This window comes from Jaculus jaculus, chromosome 1 (genome assembly GCF_020740685.1).
Source record: "Jaculus jaculus isolate mJacJac1 chromosome 1, mJacJac1.mat.Y.cur, whole genome shotgun sequence".
Taxonomy (NCBI): domain Eukaryota; kingdom Metazoa; phylum Chordata; class Mammalia; order Rodentia; family Dipodidae; genus Jaculus; species Jaculus jaculus.
This window is the reverse complement of record NC_059102.1, coordinates 141,083,789-141,103,475: the sequence shown is the minus strand read 5'-3', so window position 1 is coordinate 141,103,475 and position 19,687 is coordinate 141,083,789. Positions and strand designations below refer to the sequence as shown.

At 48.2% G+C, this 19,687-nt stretch overlaps 1 protein-coding gene across 7 annotated transcripts in view; it reads right to left on the bottom strand.

Moving 5' to 3' along the window:
- Window positions 1-19,687, bottom strand: part of Whrn (whirlin) — a 90,419-nt gene that overhangs the window by 20,740 nt on the left and 49,992 nt on the right. The gene's annotated exons all lie outside the window — the stretch shown is intronic.

Genomic DNA, 19,687 nt, shown 5'->3' with positions numbered 1-19,687 from the left:
CACTCCCTCCATCTGGATACAAGCCAGCTCAGAGGCCAGGGTCAGGGTGAATTTAACAGCAAGATGAGGTGAGAGGTACAAAGGCTGACATAGGTTGTTTCCACATCTGCCTATGTACTGCCAAGAACTGCACATCAAACAGGCCTTCTTATGTTACTTAAGATGTCAGCAACTGTAATTTGGTGGCACACACCTTTAATCCTGGCACTTGGGAGGCAGGGATAGGAGGATCACAGTGAGTTTGAGGCCACTCTGAGACTACATAGTGAATTCCAAGTCAGTTTGGGCCAGAGTGAGACCCTACCTCAAAAAAAACCAAGAGAGAGGGCGAGAGAGAGAAAGGGGGAATAAATGAGGCACCTAGCCTCCCAATGAAGAGGATGTACTACTTGTATGCGTATAATAAGCAGGCAGTTTTGTTTTATAATATAAAAAACAAACATGCATTTTGTAAATGAAAGGATAAAAAAAAGGAGAAAGGGCTGGAGAGATAGCTTAGTGGTTAAGGTATGCCTGCAAAGCCAAAGGACCCATGAGATTCCCCAGTACCCACGTAAAGCCGGGTGCACATGGTGGCGCATGTGTCTACAGTTCGTTTGCAGAGGCTACAGGCCCTGCTATGCCCATTCTCTCTCCCCTCAATAAATACATAAATAAAAATAAAACATTAAGAAGTCATCAAGAGAAGGCCAGGACATCATTCTCACTCATCCCTCGTCCCAGACCCAGCTCTGCCCCACCTGCCTGCCAGCCTGGACCTACACATTTCTTACCTAAGATGCCAGCCATCAGCAGAGTGGGCACCATCACTCCCATGTCTCTATACAGCAAACAAATGCTGGCTGAGTGTTCTTTAACTGAAAGCTAGGGGCTGGAGTGTTTCCCAGTTCACAGACTTTTAGACTTTAGAATGTTAGCAGAGATTTCATTGGTCAGAGATCTCTGATGACAAAATCTAGTCAGAAACCCTAATGCCATGTCAGTTTTGGAAAAGTCAAGATTTGGGATTTATGAGTTAGGGGCTGGGGCATCTCCTCTGAATTGAAACACTCTCTCCTAGAGGGAGGAGGATGGCTCCAAAGACCAGAAGACTAAAGAAGCATACGAGGCCCAGGCAGGAAATTAAACAAGTTTCTGCAAACACCTAAAGGTGTACGGTTCATGACACCTCTCCTCCCAAGGTAGTATAAGCAATGAGACTTGCTGGGGACAAGAGGGACTTCATGAGTTGTCTGCAGGTCATGTGAGGAGCTCTCACTCTTGCTGGGCTCTCTGGCGATTCAGCTTCTGAGTCACTCATTTCTCCTTGTGGCTCTTCACTCATGCTCCTGTAAGTTACTGTAAACCCACCAGCTCACCAAGCTAGGCTTGGTCTCTCATCCGCATCCTAGCCCTATCTGGGGTGAACAGCCATTTGTTAATGTCTCCCCGGGGAAAGTCACACAGCAGGGTGCTCAGCCTTAGTTGGTGGTCCAGGGCTACTCAAGAGACCGGGGCAGGTTGGGCACCTCACATGTCTCATGGCAATTTCCTTGGCTCTGCCTGCAGCAGCCGGACCTGGCCTCAGACTTCAACGGTTCTTCTCTGAGAAGCTCTAGCACAAGTCCCATCCAGGCTTCTCCTCCTTCTGCTCCCATCCTCCTCCATCCTGGGTCCCCCACCTGTTCACGCCATGGTTCCTGAACCAGCATCCTATTATGGTGGGATTATGTTTAAATGGCCACAGACAATGTAACAGACTACAAAGAACATGGTTAAGGGTTTCGAAGACCACCAAACCTGCATTCAAATTTTGCCTCTGCTGTTTCCATGGTACCTGACATAACTCCATGAATAACCCAATATCCCTGCCTTTCTCAGGTAGGTGTATAATGGGGTCCTAACCCAAGCATGTCCTCCAAATCTCTAGCCATCCACACCTGTCTTCTCTTTACTTTGACACCCAGTGAGAGGAGCTCTACGATTCTCTCACTTCCCTACCCCTGGCTCACTGATTGAGAAGTCCAGACCCCTCGGACATAGGCAACCAGTGGTCTTCTTCCTGCAATGCACGTGGGATGAGGCCCAACACCGATTCAGGCCTTTGTACCCAGGAAGCACTCAATACATTCAGCTTGTGTGTGGCAGTCTGAATTTTGGCAGTTCCCACCACAGCTCCTGTGGCCTCTCTCTGAGCCCCAGCAGCTGAGCTCCTCTAGGTGAGAGCCTTCCTGCGCAGGGGAGAAACTTGCCTCCAGTCAGTGCAACCTGCACCCACCCTACCAGGCCACCTCCCCAGGCCCCGGTGTGTCTGCCTGGTGCAAATCCTCCAGGATGCCAGCCACTGTGGAAGCCACAGCCAAGGTTGCACCTCACGATGCTTTGTTCTCTTAAGTACCCCTCTGTGGCTCCAATTTTTAATGTGCCCTTCAACACACTTTATCTCGTGTGGGTAGTCCAATTAAAGGCACTTGTGTCTGGGAGAGCAACTGTAGTCAGGCATGCTTTTGTAAGCCAGATTCTTGGTTCATCAGGGAGGGAGCAAGGCCAGGCCGCAGTCCCAGGAGGCTGGTGGGCAGCCAGATAAAATGCAAGAAGCCCAGTGAAAAGCAAACTTCAGGTAAGTAGTACATAGTTTGACATGGGTTCATGACCAATGGTCCAGGGGCATACAGGTGCTGTCACCACCACTCCTTGCTTATCTGAAACTCAGATGGGTGGGGGCCTTCTTATGCTCACTGTCCATGGGGAGTCCTCCCTAGGCTCGCTGTCTAAAGTCTGGCAGCTCAGAAGGAGGGGCCGGTCACCTGCAGGGGGCAGTGGCTGGGGGGGGGAGCACTTAGAGAATGCTGCGATTACCAAATCTCAAGTTGCTTTCCTTCACTTGGACCACCACCTGTCATTTGTGCAAACGATGCCCATTACTGGCCCTGCACACTGCGGACCCCAGCCTCACTCTAAGCATCGTTGCAGTGGCTGGAACCTTACGCTTACTGGGCTAGGTACATTTCTCCCTTGGGCCTGCTGAATTAGCCCAGTCCTGCAGGACGAGGCTGAGACAGCAAGGTTCCTGTGGGTCCAGGTCCATATGGTGGTGGTTAGCAAAGGGGAGTCAGAAAGCTCACCCTTAGTGCATCCCCGCCCTCTCGGGTTTCTTCCTCCTCCATGACACAGTGGCTGAGTGCTCATGGCGTTAGCACTGGGGCCTCAGCGTGGCCCTCCTCAGCACCCACCCCGTCTGGTCTCTTCGTGTTCTGCGTCCTGTGCTCCTCCTGTCCTTGACGTCCAGGAGGGTTTCCCATGGCCCTGCAGCCCTGCCGGGACCATCGTCCACTCCTTACTAAGGCTCTAGTTCACAGACCACTTTCAAGTAAGGCCAGTATGACCTGCTTGGTGCTATGTTGGGTTGGGAACTTCTGACCCCATCCTGTAGCCCCACTTCACAAGTCAGGTCACTGTGACATGGTAGCCCAGTGACAGCGTAGCTGTCAAGGATACCCCACGTCCAGTATTCTCATCTCCAAGATGTGTGTGGCACTCTAGCAAGTCCCAGGTCCCCAGAGAAACAGTGGAAACACCCCGCACACGGAGGCCTGAGGGCTTGTCATTTACCATGCTTCCCTTCCAAGGGGAGCAGCCAGGTTCAGAGATACCGGGCAGCTTGCTCAGTCACACAGCACATGATCAAACCAGCAGCACTGAGCCACCTTCTCAAGCATTTCCCCCACTCCAGCTGCCCTCCTTGGGCACAGGATGGGCAGCAGGAAAGGCTGAGCCAGTGATGAGAAGGTGGGGAGACATGGACTTCCACTGATTCTCCTTGCCTTCAGTTTGTGCCCTGGAAAACTGGAGGGGATGTGTGTACATCTTGATCTCACTTTTTCCTAAGGAAAACCTAAGAGCTCTGAGGAGAGTGATATGTGGTAAACAAGGTGGGAAATAAAGAGGCAAAGATGCTACATCTGTCACAGCCTCCTGCACATGGGAAAACCGAGGCCCACCCAGGACATACAGCAATAGCAACGCCCCACCTGGGGCTAAGGGAGGGTGCTCTCACCCCAGGGCCCAGGACTCACGGGGACAGGACACGAGGCAGCAAGGACACACAGATGTGCAGTGTGATCAAGTGCCCCACGCCTCTCAGTGTGCCGTGGGGGCTGATGGAAGGACGGAGAGGATAAATGAGTCAAAGCGGCTTGATGTCATTTGTCACCATGGCCATCCTATTTGTCACAGTGATGGAGGAGGGGCACTCCTCTGGACCATGGTGATGCCTTCATTTTAAGACAGAGCAAAGCCTGCTCCATCATTCCCAGCCCACTGAGGGACAAGTTTATGTTCCAACAGTCAGAGAAAGTGAGAAATGTGAACGTGGATAGATCGCCGATTCCTCTTGAACTTGGCCATCCAGGATACAGGAGCCCACATCCTCCGGTGTGGGGCGGACCCAGGAACGCTGGGGAAGCAGGCGGCCCTCAGAGCGGCAAAGGGCTCAGTCAGCCTCAGGGGCCCGAGGAAAAGCCTTCTGTGGCCCTCGAAGGACTGGGGCCGCGAGTAGATCACCCGACTGTGGGAGAGGCTTAGGCTTGTGCTTCTGAGCCCAGACCCTCAGTCCCTGTCTACCTCCACCTGCCATCTCCGCCCTGTGGAACTCTGGGTACATTCTTCCCTTCTCAGTTGTAACTATCCCTGGAACAATGGGAAAATATCAAGTCGCTACTCATGGGTGAGTCAACAGACTCGCCACTGTATCCCCCTCACCTGAACAGCGCATGGTAGGTGCTCAGAAAATACAGAACAGATGCACATAAAGCATGCGACAGTACCTACATGCAGCAAGTGTTCAATGCGTGTCAGCTGCAGGTTTGAAAACCTGCTTATTGGTGATGTCCGCCCCACTCACTCACCACCCAACTCTTGCTGTTGTTCACCCAGGGCGCCTTCTGTTCCACCTCTTCTCCTGCCTGCAGTGTCAGCTGACCTCTGCACAGAACACTCCCCTAAAGCTCCCATTGTCACCCCATGCTTCAAATGACTCGGCTGAGACCCAGAAGACAGTGATAAGAACTGAGATGTGGCCTTTGTGTCACTGACCGCACAGGCCCTCTTCAGTCCAGTACTGATCCCCTCTAAGAAAAGACATGTGTGGTTTAGTGGTAAACTCAGGAGGATCACAACTGTCAGGACAGCCAAGGTGTTGCAGTCACCTTCCTGTTACTGGGACAGAGCACTGGACCAGCAGCAGCTCATGGGAGGAAAGGGCGATGTCAGGTTTAAGGATTCCGAGGGCAGGATTTAGCATGGTGAGGAAAGCACATAATCTGTGTGGAAGGAGTCTGTGGTGGTTTGATTCAGATGTCCCCCAGAAACTTAGCTGCTAGGTCCCCAGCTGATGGAGATTTGGGAATTAATGCCTCCTGGAGGCTGTGTATTGTTGGGGGCGGGCTTATGGGTGTTATAACCCGCTCCCACTTCTAGTGTTTAGCACACTCTCCTGTTACAACTGTTCACCTTATATTGGCCAGGGGTGATGTCCACTCTCTGCTTATGCCATCATTTTCCCTTCCATCATGGAGCTTCCCCTCAAGCCTATAATCCAAAATAAACCCCTTTTCCCCCGACAAGCTGCTCTTGGTCGGGTGATTTCTGCCAGCAACGGGAACCTGACTGCACCAGGGCCTCAGTATTGGTTTTGTAGCTGGGCTAAAAATCCTCAAGGTCCACCCCAGTGACAATGCTCTTCCAGCAAGGCTCTGCAGCCCAAACTACCACCAGCTGGGGGTACCAGCATGAGGGTCCATTACAAACACATGAAGCTACAAGGAACACTTACCACACAGGGTTGCAGAGCAAGACACTATTATAACAAACTGGCCTGCCCTTCCTTCTTGTACCCTGCTCAGCCCTGAGCTTTGTGCCCTGTGCACAGTAGGCACTCCATTCGGGCTGATGATGGGATTTGAAGGCAGGGCAGCAAGAACTTGCAGCAGGATGGCAATGGCGCCTCACCAGGGACTGTCAGAAGAGAGTGGCCAAGAACTCAATCCCTGTGCTCAGCTGGGCAAAGGGACCTGTTCTCTTGGGACATGTTGGGAAAGGACTCAAGGCTGCCAGTCTGTTTCAGGCCCTTATCCCCCCCATGACACCAATGAATTCCAAGGCAAGGCATCACTAAACTAGACCCTGTCCCTCCAAGTGAGGCCCTGCAGACTGCGGCACTGCCAAGCCAGCACTCACATTCTATTAAGGAGCCTTACTGCAATTATGAATCTTTAATAGTTTTCCATGTCAGGTATGAAACTTTAATGGGCTTTTCCCCCCTTTCGGTACAAGTGAATAATGCAGTTTTAATGAGATAACATTAGTTTTTCCAAACAGTTCAGAAGTCAGTAAACCTTGCCCATATTTAATCCGTATTTAAAGAAATAATGATGAACATATCAAGGCCAATGTGAGCCTGGGGGTGGGGTAAAGGCTGGGTTGGAGGGGCTGATTATCAGAGGCTCTGTGCTTCAAGAGCTCTGGCTAGGCAGAACCCTCAGAATTGGCAGTGAATGTTCTACAAGACCCATGCAGGCTGAATTCCAGCCCTGGGCCTCTGACTTCTTGCGATCTTGGCAGATCTATTGTCAGGACATGGACAGCCCTCCAGGAAGGCCTGATCTAACCCCTCAAATTGTCAATGAAAAACCTGTGATCAGGTAGGGGAAACCTGCTCGTAGTCAGACAGAATTAAGATCAGAGCTAGATCCCAGAGGTCATTTCTGAGCACTTCCCATGGGAACATCTGGCTTCCCGATAGAGCAAACTGGTGAAGAACACAGGGAGATTAACAACCTTGGACCTCTAAGTGGTGGCTTAGGCTACCTCTTCCATTTAGCTCTGAGATTAATTAGTAACATATCAAGGCTCACAGAGGTGAAGTCAAGGCATTTCCCTGGCACAGCAGGCTGTCTCCAGCCCTCTTCCTGTTCCCATCCCAGTGGAACATCTACCTACTTAGCATTTCAACTCAGATGACCGGAAGTCATCTAAGCCATATTGTCTAGAGTTGCCCTTGCTATTTACATTAAATTAATTCAAATGAAATCAAATGAAAGCCACTCTCTTAGCACAGCATGGCTTCCCATGATCCATGGCGACTGAAGTAAACCCTGCTGCCTAAATCCTAAGTCCAGACTTTGATCTTAGCTTTCATTTGTGTCTTCCTTCAGGCTCCCCACCCTATGAGGAGGCCCCAAGCCTCCTACCTCACTGGCTACCCATCAGGATACTTACCTCTTAGAGGACCCTACAGGTCCCACACCACTGTCATCCTGGATCTAGCCATACATAGCTTTGCCAACGACAACTCTGCTTCACACTTGCCCACAATGCCTGCTTGTGGCAGAGGGGCTGGTTTAAAGTACATATTAATTATGATCCCCTCACACACACACCTTAACACGGCTCCCCATGGTGGCTTCCAAGTGTCTACCTTTCCTGCCTCCAGAGCAGCCTTAGCTATAACCCAGCCCCACAACTCCCTGTCACAGCTTTTGCAAGCAATTCTACTACTCAGCCACCTCTTGGTCTGCTGAACAAAGGGGATGCGTCCCACTTCAACTGAAGCCTCTGCACATGCTCTTCTGCCCCAAACGTTCTTCCCTCCATTCACTTGAAACTGTAGCAAGAATCTCCAATCCTTTTCAAGGGCCATTCAGATGGTAACTCAAGAGTTCAAAGTCAGGGTGTTGGAGTGGCACCACCCAGTGATGTGTGAATAAGTGGTTAAATGAACAAATAAATGAGCCAGTAGGCCCGGGTTGCAGGTTTCTGCAGTGGGCAGATGTTGCCGGTTACGTCAAAGTCATGTTTGATGAGATCAAAACATGTGGGCGGCAGGACCTGCAGCCTAGCTCCACAGAGAAAGCAGGAGAGATTGGCATTTTCAGTCACATGGATGGTAGAGAATTAAAAACGCAAAACACAAACTGCAACTTTCTTTGTTCTGGGAGCACAGGACTCTGGGAGCTGCGTGCATCTATGTAGGCACTCATTTTGTAAGTAGGCTGACGTGAGCGAGGAGTGGGAGGAGGTGGGAGAGAGCAGCCCCAGGCCTGGTCTCCCATTCCACTTGGGTAAAGCTGGACCAGAACTAAGCCTGCTGACTGCTTCAGCGATGTGCAGCAGACCTGCCTGTTTTCAAGCTCAAGTCCGTGGTCTTCACAGACATAAGCAGTGACCAGCCAGGAGATTCGATCGGAGGAGGAACCCCATTCATAACAGCAACAGAGGCTAGGATATAGGTCTGTGGTAGAGCCGTGTCTCGTATAGCAACAGAGACAAAATCCTAAGGAATAAACAACAAAAAAAAATGTGCAAGGCCCATGTGAAACATGTTTGAAACCACCCTGCAATACTCCAGAATGACTCAAGACAGCCACAGTCTTGAGCCTGGATGCCTGCCTCCCAGTAAAAAGGTGAGAAAGTCTTTGCCAGAGGAATCAGAATAAAGTTCATAAGAAATAAGAAAACTGCAGGTGGATGAGCCTTTGCTCTGTACTGCTGAGGGATAACGGGTACACTACTTGCACCAGCCCAGAGTCCACTGCAAGTAATGAATGAGAAGGAAAGTTCCCAGCACATCCCAAGCAGTCAGACGTTGCTTACCTCCCTGGACTGGTGTGACACGTAGTGAGCACATCAAATGACAGTGCTGGATCCACATGACAACACACAAATATCTTGTAGTAGAAAAGCACATGCACTGCTACGGGAAAAAGGTTGGTCTGAAAAGGCCCCACGCTGCATGGTTTCAATTCTAAAATGATGGTGTGAGCCAGAGAAGCATGAAGATGAGGAAGGGGGGAGTGGGAGGGAGGAAACAGAATACAGGATTCAGGGAGATTAAGCTACTCTGTGTGACGCTGGCTACGTGACAGTGCCAGGACCTTTTGCTATTGCAAACAAACTTCAGACACATGTGCTCTTTGTGCTTCTGGCTATGCATGGGTACTGGGGAATCAAACCTAAGGTAGCAAGCTTTGCAAGCAACCACTTTTAACCACTGAGCCATCTCCCCAGTCCTAAATGATGGACTTCTGTCAGTAATGTTATCAGAGGGTGGGGTGATAGCTCAGCTAAGTAAACCTTGCAAGCATGAGGAGCTGGGTTTGGAGCCTCATAGCCCATGTAAAAGCTGAGTGTGGTGATGTGCGCCTGCTGTCCTAGTGATGGGGCTGTGGAGGTTTGATTCAGGTGTCCCGCATAAACTTAGGTGTTCTGAATGCTAGGTTCCCAGCTGATGGCAATTGGAAATTAAAGTTTCCTTGAGGCAGTGTATTGTTGGGGGCGGGCTTATGGGTGTTATAACCAGCTTCCTTTTGCCAGTGTTTGGCACACCCTCCTATTACTGTTGTCCACCTAATGTTGGCCAGGAGGTGATGCTTATGCCATCATTTTCCCCTGCCACTAGGAAGCTTCCCCTCACATCTGTAAGCCAAAATAAACCTCTTTTTTCCCCCACAAGCTGCTCTCAGTCGGGTGATTTCTACCACCAATGCAATCCTGACTGCAAAGGGGGGGGGTGGCGAGGGGCGCAGGTAGAGACAGAGTATCCTAGGGACTTGCTGGCAGCTAGTCCGGCCAAATAGGTGAGCTCCAGGTTCATTGAGATATTCTTTTCTCAAAATACAAGGTGGAGAGTAACTGAGGAGGACATCCAACATTGATCTCTGGCCCCTGTACACAAACACACTCATGTGCACGTGCACCTGCACACACTTATATGCCACCCCCCCCCACACACACAAAGCAATGTTATCCATATTGGCTTGTTAGCTATAACAAATGTACTCCTTGTGTACTAACCCAAGAGGTTCCTACTATGGCTGACATGGGGCTCCATGGTAGAATACCACACAGGCATTGTAAGGCCCTAGGACCCATCCCCAGCATCAACAATAAAACAACCTTTAAAATAAATACAATAGTATAAATAAAAAGTAACCAAAAATGACATGGCTAGTCAGGAGAAGGGCACTGAGTGTGAACTCTCTACTGTCCAATTTTTCTCTAAAGATAAAACTACTCTGAAAATAAACGTGTTAATTTTTAAACTAATTTTTATTAGTTATAAATCATATAAAACTATAAGTCAGGCATGGTGGGACATGTCTTTAATCCCAGCACTTGAGACAGGAAGATTTCTGTGAGTTTGAGACCAGCCTGGTGCTACAGGATTATACAGGTCAGTATGGACTAGAGTGAGACCATGCTTTAAAATACCAAAAAAGTATATATAATAAGATGGTGTTATTTTTGCAGTGCATGTGTATGTGTTGTATGTGCACATGTGTGTGTGCCTATCATGATGTGTGGGTTTATGTGTATGCATGTGTGTGTAGAGACCCGAGGTCAACATTGGATGTTGCCCTCAGTCACTCTCCACCTTCCTTTTGGAGAGAGGGTCTCTCAGTTAATGGGGAGCACTAATTTGGCTAGGAGAACGAGTCAGCAAGCCCCAAGGACTTCCTGCCTTTGCCTCCCCGGCACCTGAATCACCAGTGCATGCTGCCACACTCAGCTTTCACATGGACGCTGGGATCCAAACTCGGGCCCTCATGCTTGCACAGTAAACATTCTGTTAATGGAGTCAGTCTGAGGTCCCCAAGTTATGTTATTTTAAAATAAAGTTTTTAAAAATACATTTTAATTATTTAAATAATTTTTACTGGTATCCTGGAAACTGGACCCAGACCCTCACACATACCAGGCAACACTCTGCCACTAAGATATTTCTGCAGTCCTCTTTTTACTTGTTATTGTGAGCCAGGTTTCTCACATGCAAGCTGGCCATGAACTTGCTCTGTAGCTGGGGTTATAAACCTGTGCTCCTAAGCTTGGAAAAACAAAAATGCAAATATTTCTCACAAGATCTAGGCAAATGTCATTCCCCCTCTTCTGCAACTGCATGGGGGTGGCCCTGGCAGAGAGAGCCAGAGACATCCGGAACTGCAGCCTATGACAGAGGAAGCATTACAAATCACTATGGTGGAGACAGATTTTGTACTGCGATGCAGTGCTGTGACAATGGCAGCCACCAAGGAAATGATAAGATAGTTCACACCTCCCTAAGCATGTCTGCCAAGCAGGCCAGAAATCGATGGGGGAAAGTACCTACAACGTCATGGGGCTCAGGCTGTAGTTCACTGGTACAGTGCTTGTCTAGCATGGCCAAGTTCCTTGGTTCAATGCCCAACACCATCACACACATACACAAAGTCTTACAGAAAAAAAATGGAGAAAATCCTCTATGCTTTGACCATAAGACATTTTAAAACCATATTTTCTAATCAGAACTTGGATTCAGCAAAAGAATGCTTGAAGAAAAACCATCATGCAGCAGACTGCTTGTCTGTGACCCATCCCTTTATCCCCAGTTTATCTTCATATGTGGTGGTCAGTACTGATTGTCAACTTGACAGGATCTAGAACCACCAGAGAGGGACTTACTTAGTGAGCCTCTGCCTTTGCCTGCGAGGGATTACACTGATTAGGTCAGTGGAGGCAGGAAGACCATCCTAGTTGTGGGGTGGCAGCATTAGGCCCGAATCTTCACTGTACAAAAAGGAGAGAGCTGTTACTGGCTGATGTACTTGGCTATGGTTCCTCACTGCTGGACTGGGTGTGACTAGCTCCTGCCACCATGCTGCCCTGACATGATCCAAGCTAAAATAAGCCCTTTTCCTTTCATAAATTGCTTCTGGCCAGGGATTTTGTTCAGCAACAAGAAAGTAAGTGATACTCCATATTAGTTACCAAATACTTGTTAAGAAGCTACGTAAGGAAGAACAGGCTTATTTTGGCAGTCCATCACGGCCAGAGAAGCACGTAGTAGGCAAGTCCGAGGAAACACGAATGTGAAGTGGGACTCCTCAGAGACTGACACCTTGGCAGGACAGGAAGCAGAGATCAGAAAGAAAGTGAGGCTGGGTTACATATTCTTTTTTTTCCCATTAGTTTTTTATTCAGTGAACACAGTCAAGTTACATATTCTTAAGGACCACTCCCAGTGACCCATTTCCTCCAGCAAGGTTCCATATCCTGAAAGATCCACAATATTCTCAAACAGTGCCATAAGCTGGGGACCTAGTGTTCAAACACGAGTCCCTGGGGGTCATTTCACATTCAGCCCACATTACCCTCTTACCAAGCTAACTGTATCTGGAGACAGAGAAGTGTTGAGGGGATACGTGTTGGGATGTCATAAGGGTGAGCTCCAATCCAACAGGGCTGGTGTCCCTCTAGGAAGAGGAAACTGCATCAGAGTCCTTTCAGCCATGTGGGGCCACAGGGAGAAGCCAGCCATGAAACCAGCCTCACCAGGAACTAAGACAGCCAGCACACTGACCATGCCCTTGCCAGCCTCCAACACTAGAGAAAATGTTTAAGCAGGGCGTGGTGGCACATGCCTTAAATCCTAGCACTCCAGAGGCAAAATTGCTGTGAGTTTGAAACCACCCTAAGACTACCTGGTGAATTCCAGGTCAGCATGGGTTACAGCAAGACCCTATCTCAAAAAATACGAAAAGAAAATGAATATTTATTGTTTAAGCCACTCTGTCTAAGGTGTGCCAATCCCATGAGCTGGCCTAGACACAAGGAGAGAGCAATGTGCATCATAGGTAAAGGGCCAATTACCCCTAAGCTACAATAAATTCTTAAATTTTAGGGGGGAAAGACATGAACAAATTACAAAATAAAAAAAGACAAAACAGCCCTTAAGCATATGAAAAGATGTTCAACTTCACATACAATGAGAAAACTGCAGAGTAAAGCCACATCAAAAGAGCATTTCTCACTTATCAGACTGGGAAAAAAATTCAGCAGCTCACGGCTTTGCCCATTTCGGGAGACATGCAGGCTCAGACGGAACAATACTCACAGAATCTCTTTTCTAGAAATATGCTAATAAGATGTACTCCCAAAGTAAGAAAACACACAAACCCATGGCAACTCATTTCAGCATGCTTAGAACTGCAAAAACATGGAGCTGGAGAGATGGCTTAGCAGTTACACTTTCCTACAAAGCCTAAGGACCCAGGTTCGATTCCCTAGTACCCATGTGTGGTGGTTTGATTCAGGTGTCCCCCATAAACTTAGGTGTTCTGAATACTAGGTTCCCAGCTGATGGATATCTGGGAATTAATGCCTCCTGGAGGGAGTGTATTGTTGGGGGCGGGCTTATGGGTGTTATAGCCAGTTTCCTCTTGCCAATATTAGGCACTCTCTCCTGTTCCTGTTGCCCACCTTACGTGGGCCAGGAGGTGACGTCCACCCTCTGCTCATGCCATCATTTTCCTCTGTCATCATGGAGCTTCCCTCGAGCCTGTAAGCCAAAATAAATCTCTTTTTCCCAGAAGCTACTCTTGGTTGGGTGATTTCTACCAGCAAAGCGAACCGGACTGCAACACCATGTGAGCCAGATGCACAAGGTGGTGCATCCATCTGGAGTTCATCTGCACTGGCTAGAGGCCCTGGTGTGCCTATCCATTCTCTCTCTCTCCTGCTTTTCCTCTTTCTCTGTCTCTCTCTCTCTCATATAAATAAAATATTTTAAATAACTGTAAAACATTGAGAATACTCTAATCACCCATACAAAGAAGGATGGCTAAACAAACCGTGACGTAGCCCCACCACGGCTGACATTACCTACACAAGACCTGCATACCAGGAGGGGAAAAGTGATGACATCAAAATAGAAGAGAGACTAGTTGTAAAGAAGGGATTCTGGGGCTGGAGAGATGGTTTAGTGGTTAAGCGCTTGCCTGTGAAGCCTAAGGACCCTGGTTCGAGTTCGATTCCCCAGGACCCACGTTAGCCAGATGCACAAGGGGGTGCATGCGTCTGGAGTTTGTTCGCAGTGGCTAGAGGCCCTGGTGCACCCATTCTCCTTCTCTCTTACTTTCTCTGTCTGTTGCTCTCAAATAAATAAAAATAAACATTTTTTTTTTAAAGAAGGGATTCAATGGAGGGGGGATTAAAGAGGGGAAAAAAGGAGAGTGGTGAGAGGGGATTAGGATCATGGTATATCATGTCAATAGGTCTCATCAATAAAAAGTTAAAACAATCCAGGTGTTGTGGCACACGCCTTTAATCCCAGCACTCAGGAGGCAGAGGCAGGAGGATCACCATAAGTTTTAGGCTAGCCTGGGCTACAGTGAGGCCCTACCTTGAAAAACCAAAAAAAAAAAGAAAAGAGCATGACAAGATCTCTATGCACGGACACTATGTGATTTCTGGGATAGCACATTAACAAATAACACAGAATATAAAATATCTATGGCACATCGCATTTTACATAAGAAATACGAGCATAGATAGACCAGTTGTGCAACAAGAAGCAACAGGAAAACATCAGAGACTTATTTAGTTCCTCATGAGGAGTGGGTGGGACAGGTAAGAAGGGATGCTGGGATGAAGAGCGACCAAAGCTTGCACTCTCGCTCTGCACCTGCTGACGCTCCTTGCTGCTTACTTCCTCTGCTCAGCGTCTCCACTTCTTTCAATAAGATGCCAAGGGCTGGAGAGATGGCTTAGTGGTTAAGCGCTTGCCTGTGCAGCCTAAGGACCCTGGTTCAAGGCTCAATTCCCCTGACCCACGGTAGCCAGATGCACAAGGGGGCACACGCATCTGGAGTTCGTTTGCAGGGGCTGGAGGCCCTGGCACACCTATTCTCTCCCTCTCTCTCTCTCTCTCTCTCTCTGTCTGTCACTGTCAAATAAATAAATAAAAATAAACAAAAAAATTTTAAAAAATAAGATGCCAAGAACATGGACACAGCCAGATAGAGAACAAAGGTGCCGCAATGGCACACTGAGCACACCTCCTCATGGCTTGGGCGTCTCAGTTACTCACTGTGACAACTGGTACTTATTGCCAATTTGAGTGAATCAGGGTTCAAGGAAGACACACACCTCTGAGCAGGTCGGCGAGGGCATTTAAACTCAAGGCAGAGGACTAACCACCATATGACCACAGTGGGCCATACACATGGTGACTGCGCAGGATTTTTAGGAAGGATTCACTGAGGGAGGAAGACTGTCCCCCAGAGAGAGCAGCCCTTCTGACAGCAGCCCAGACACAGATGCCCAACGGAAAAGGAGGGCTTTGGCCTGCCCACCTTTGTCCCTTGAGAGGGAGTGCTGCCATCCCGTTGCTGCCATCCTTCGCTGACAATGGAACCCAATTTCTTTGGCCTTCCAACATAAACTGAAGACCAGAAGCTCCCCGGCATTCTCTAGGCCATCAGCACCAGACTGGGCTGCTGAGGCACTTGTCTTCATGAACTGAGCAGACACGGGGTTCTAGACTTTCCCACATTCACAAAGCCATTGTTGGACTGCCCAGTTTGTATCATGTAAACCAGTATGATAAATCCCCTATATAATAAATATTCATGCGATCAGTTCTGTTCAGCTATAGAACCTCATCTAATATAATGCAAGCAGAAGTAACGAGACAGACAGAAGCGGAGGCTCTATGACTACAAGCAGAAATAATAACCCTATTTCACAGGGAAATGAAATAGCTGAAGCATCAAAGCACTTGGCCTATGAAACCCTCAGTTTAAAGAGTAAATGAGAAAACGTACCTGGAAGGCTTATTTCTCACAGGAGGGTGTGTACCAGTGCTCAAGCCATTTGTGTGCTCAGTAAAATTGGATAAAGAATGGCTGATGAGAAGTCTTTGGAGTTAAGGTGCCTGCTTGCAAATCCAAAGGACCCAGGTTCAATTCCCCAGGACTCACATAAGATGCACAGGGTGGCACATGCATCCAGAGTTTATATGCAGCAGCTGGAAGCCCTGGCATGCCCATTCTTTCTATCTGCCTCTCTCCTTCTCTCTCAAATAAATAAATATTTGGGTGTTGTGGATCCGAATTCAGGTCCTTATGTTTGTGGATCAAACACTTTATCCACTGAGCTATCTCCCTATCCCCAGGTTTTTAGACATTTTGCCAAATAACTGATTCAAAGCTAGCAGGTAAGACAAAATACTTAAGAGTCTCAATTATCACACAAAATCTAGTTACTTTAAGGGACAAATTTCAGAATGCAGAAACTGGTCAGGTGTTACTTACCTGTGATCCGTTACCTCCCTAACAACAGAACAAACTGACACCATGGGAGCCTCTGAGGACTGGGACCAACACAGTGGCTGGGGTGGGGTGCCAACCAAAATGCCCAGTGTGCCCCATTCCAGGGGACATTAGATAGACCAGACAGGCATAGTCTGTAAGAACAAAGAGCTGGAGTCCTCCAGAAAGATCACATCATGCAAAGATAAGAAGAAAAAGCTGAGCAATGCTCCAAATTAAATGAAACTCAGCATGAGAACAAAGCATAGCATGTGACCCCAGACTGGCAAAGGCTTTGCCGCAGAAGGCACTGCCAGGACCACGGTAAAATCTAGAGAAGGAATGGCAATCAGGTGGAGCAGTATTCCCCTTCTGCTGAGCCCCCTGCTTTTCTTTCTGTCCTTTCACATGAAGAGAATGTCCTTGCACTCCCGAGAAGGAAACAGACTAAAGCAGTTATGAATAATGGGGTGTGGGGGTGAGCCACTCCAGTGTTCAGGGAGAGGTGAAACCAGAGAAGACAATAAGGCCCATGTGGCAAAACATAAACCTTGGTGAGTGGAGGACATGGGAGTTCTTTCGGTATCTTTGCCATTTCTTTAAGGTTGACATTTCAAGGTAAAACACTTGAACACAAGCCTTCCAGTCAATGCTTTGCAGAGCACCAGACAAGAGCATGTTTCAGTTCCAGTCTTGTTAGTCGGAAAGAAGGACACAGGTCTTCCTTACAAATGCACTGAATGCCTCAACTGTTCCCATGAAGAAAGCATTATAGTCAGGTCAGCACCCAGTGACGGGAGACTGACAGGGAAGAACTGAGGGCTGGAACAGGTTCACTGTATGCACTGGATGGGCATCCTACAGCTGCTGTCACAAAAAAAACAAACCCACCCTGGTGACTTAAAACAACCTTTTTCAGAGGTCAGAAGTCTACAGGTCCTGCTAGGTTAAAAGCAAGACATTTAGACAGTTGGGGCAACCCACTTCCTTGCTTTTTCCAAGCTTCTATCAAAGATAGTGTCATCACATGGGGCCAAGTCATTTTTTTTTTTTTTTAAATGACAGCGAGAGAGAAAAAGAGAGAGAGAGGAAAGAGAATTGGCATGCCCGGTCCTCCAGCCACTGCAATCGAACTCCAGACATGTGTGCCACCTAGTGCGCATGTGCAATCTTGAGCCTGAGTCACCTTGTGCATCTAGCTTACATGGGATCTGGAGAGTTGAACCTGAGTCCTTAGGCTTCTCAAGCAAGTGCCTTAACCACTAATCCATCTCTCCAGCCTCGGCCGAGTCTTTCTTAGCTATCTCTCAAGTTCTGTTTCTGGTGCCCATACCACTTCTAAGCATTCATGATTACAGCAGGACCGTCATGTTCCTCCAGGATCAGCCTGAAATCCACCTTTACCTTTCACTCCCTTTGCCATTGCCACCAATCACATTCACAGGCCCTAGGGACTAAGGTGATGTATGTTTTTGGGGTCCATTATTTCACATACCATATCCATGGTACCAAAAATATGATGGGAGATCATGGGTAACCAAACAACAGAACACAAAGTCTCTCATTACCACAGCTGGGTGAAGAAGGATTAACAGGGCACCGGGAGCTTGGCAGCTCGAGTCTTACTTGGTGAATGATTTGCTAAAGAGCAACTAACAAAATGGGGCAAAACTCTTTGCAACTTTCCTTCTAGAAATTCACCCACAGAAATCATGATGGCTATGTAAGACTGAAACATAAAAGCAATGCAGACCCCTTTCTAAGTGTCTGGGAACTTGTGGTTAGTCAAAGACAGAGGCCAAAGGAGGGTGTCAGGTGTCCTGCTCCATCACTCATCTGTGTGTTTCCTTGAGATGGGAGGCTTTTTTCTTTTGGTTTTTCAAGATAGGGTCTCACTCTAGCCCAGGCTAGAACTCACTATGTATTCTCAGGGTGGCCTTGATCTCATGGTGATCCTCCTTCCTCTGCCTCCTGAGTGCTGGGATTAAAGGGTGCACCACCACACCCAGCCAAATGGAGTCTTTCATTCTTTCTGAAGCTTGCCATTTTGCAAGGCCCAGCAGTTCTCCTGTCTCTGTTCATCAATTAGGCTTAGACCAGCAAGCCCTTCCACTGCTGGAATTACAGGCATGCACCACTCTGCCCAGCTTTTAAAAAATTCAATGTTATTTTTATAAAGTTTATACTCACTACCTGCTTGCTCCAGGTCCCCTTTGCCTGAAGGCCTCAGGGGGGTGGTTGGTATTCACTGTGGGGTCAAGGAAGCCCCAGTCATTCTTGGTGTGGGGACTGTGTCTCAGGGTATTTCTGCCCACTCTGCGGCTCTTGTAATCTTTCCACCTCCTCTTCCGCAATGTTCCCTGAACGATGGTGGGCCTGTCACCAGCCTAAATTAGTGTTGAGTTCTCTGTAGCCACATTTGTATGTGGGTTCTGGGCATCAAACTCAGGTCCTCATGCTTATGAGGTAAGCACTTAACCCACTGAGCCGCCGACCTGCCCAGCCCCCAAACTCAGATTGAATGATATCTTAGCACTCCCCACCTAATGTGTCTTAACTATGCCAAGAGGACTGGGAGAAATACACCCAGCTGTTCTCGGGAGTTACCTCTGGGTGGTAAGTTCCAGGCAGTTTCTCTTCCAAGTTCCTTATTCATGTCCTGTGCTTCCCATATTGTATATGACAACCACATGGCCAAAGGCAAAAAGAAAAAGAAAATCCTAAACAGAAGTGGAGAATTTGGGGAGGCATGACATAGCTCAAGCCATCATTTACCGTCTTTCTCAAGCATGGTCCCCTTTTTTGGAGGCCTGGGGAAGAGGGGCCTGAGGCACATCTGTTCTGCTTGTAACCTAGCTAGAGAGTAATCTTTATTCTAACCAAGAAGGGCCTCTTAGCAATTTGGGATAAATCACTCCTGCCTCCCACCCCCTGCACACACACACTGGACTCTATGGCCTATAGGCAGTTTTAGCTTTTCTGGAAATTTCCTCTGAGGTTTCTCATTTGTTGCTCTTTTGAAAAAAAAAAAAAAACTTTATTTCAATGAGAACCTTGACTTCAAGGGAACAGTTAGGTAAATTATTATAATGCAGCCACGGGATAGAATATTATTATTATGCAACTATTACAAATTGTGCTGAGGAGGAGTTTTAATTACTGAACATGGGAAAATGCAAGTGAAAAAACTGCGGAGTGTGGCCCAGTCCATGCTGTGTAATAATCAACCATGCCAAAAATATACAGAGAAGGGCCAGGGAGATGACTGTGGAGCTTCTGAGTGAACAGAAGCCCAGGTGTGCCCTGTGGGGTCTGGACTAGCTATGGGTGCCCTTCCCACCTCTCCTTTGGGCCCTGCGGTCAGCTCAGCACTGCCTGTGCTTGCTTCTGCCAATTCTTTAAGAAAGGTCTTCCTCCACTGCTCTGCATGCAAGTCCCACGCCACACCTGACTGCAGTACCACACAGGGCCCAGGCCTAGGTCTCAAGTTAAAAGAGTCCAGCCAGAATCTGCTCACTGAGCCCTCACCCTGCAGGACCCAGCCACCTCCTTGTGTGGCTGCAATGAGTCTCCTGACCTACACT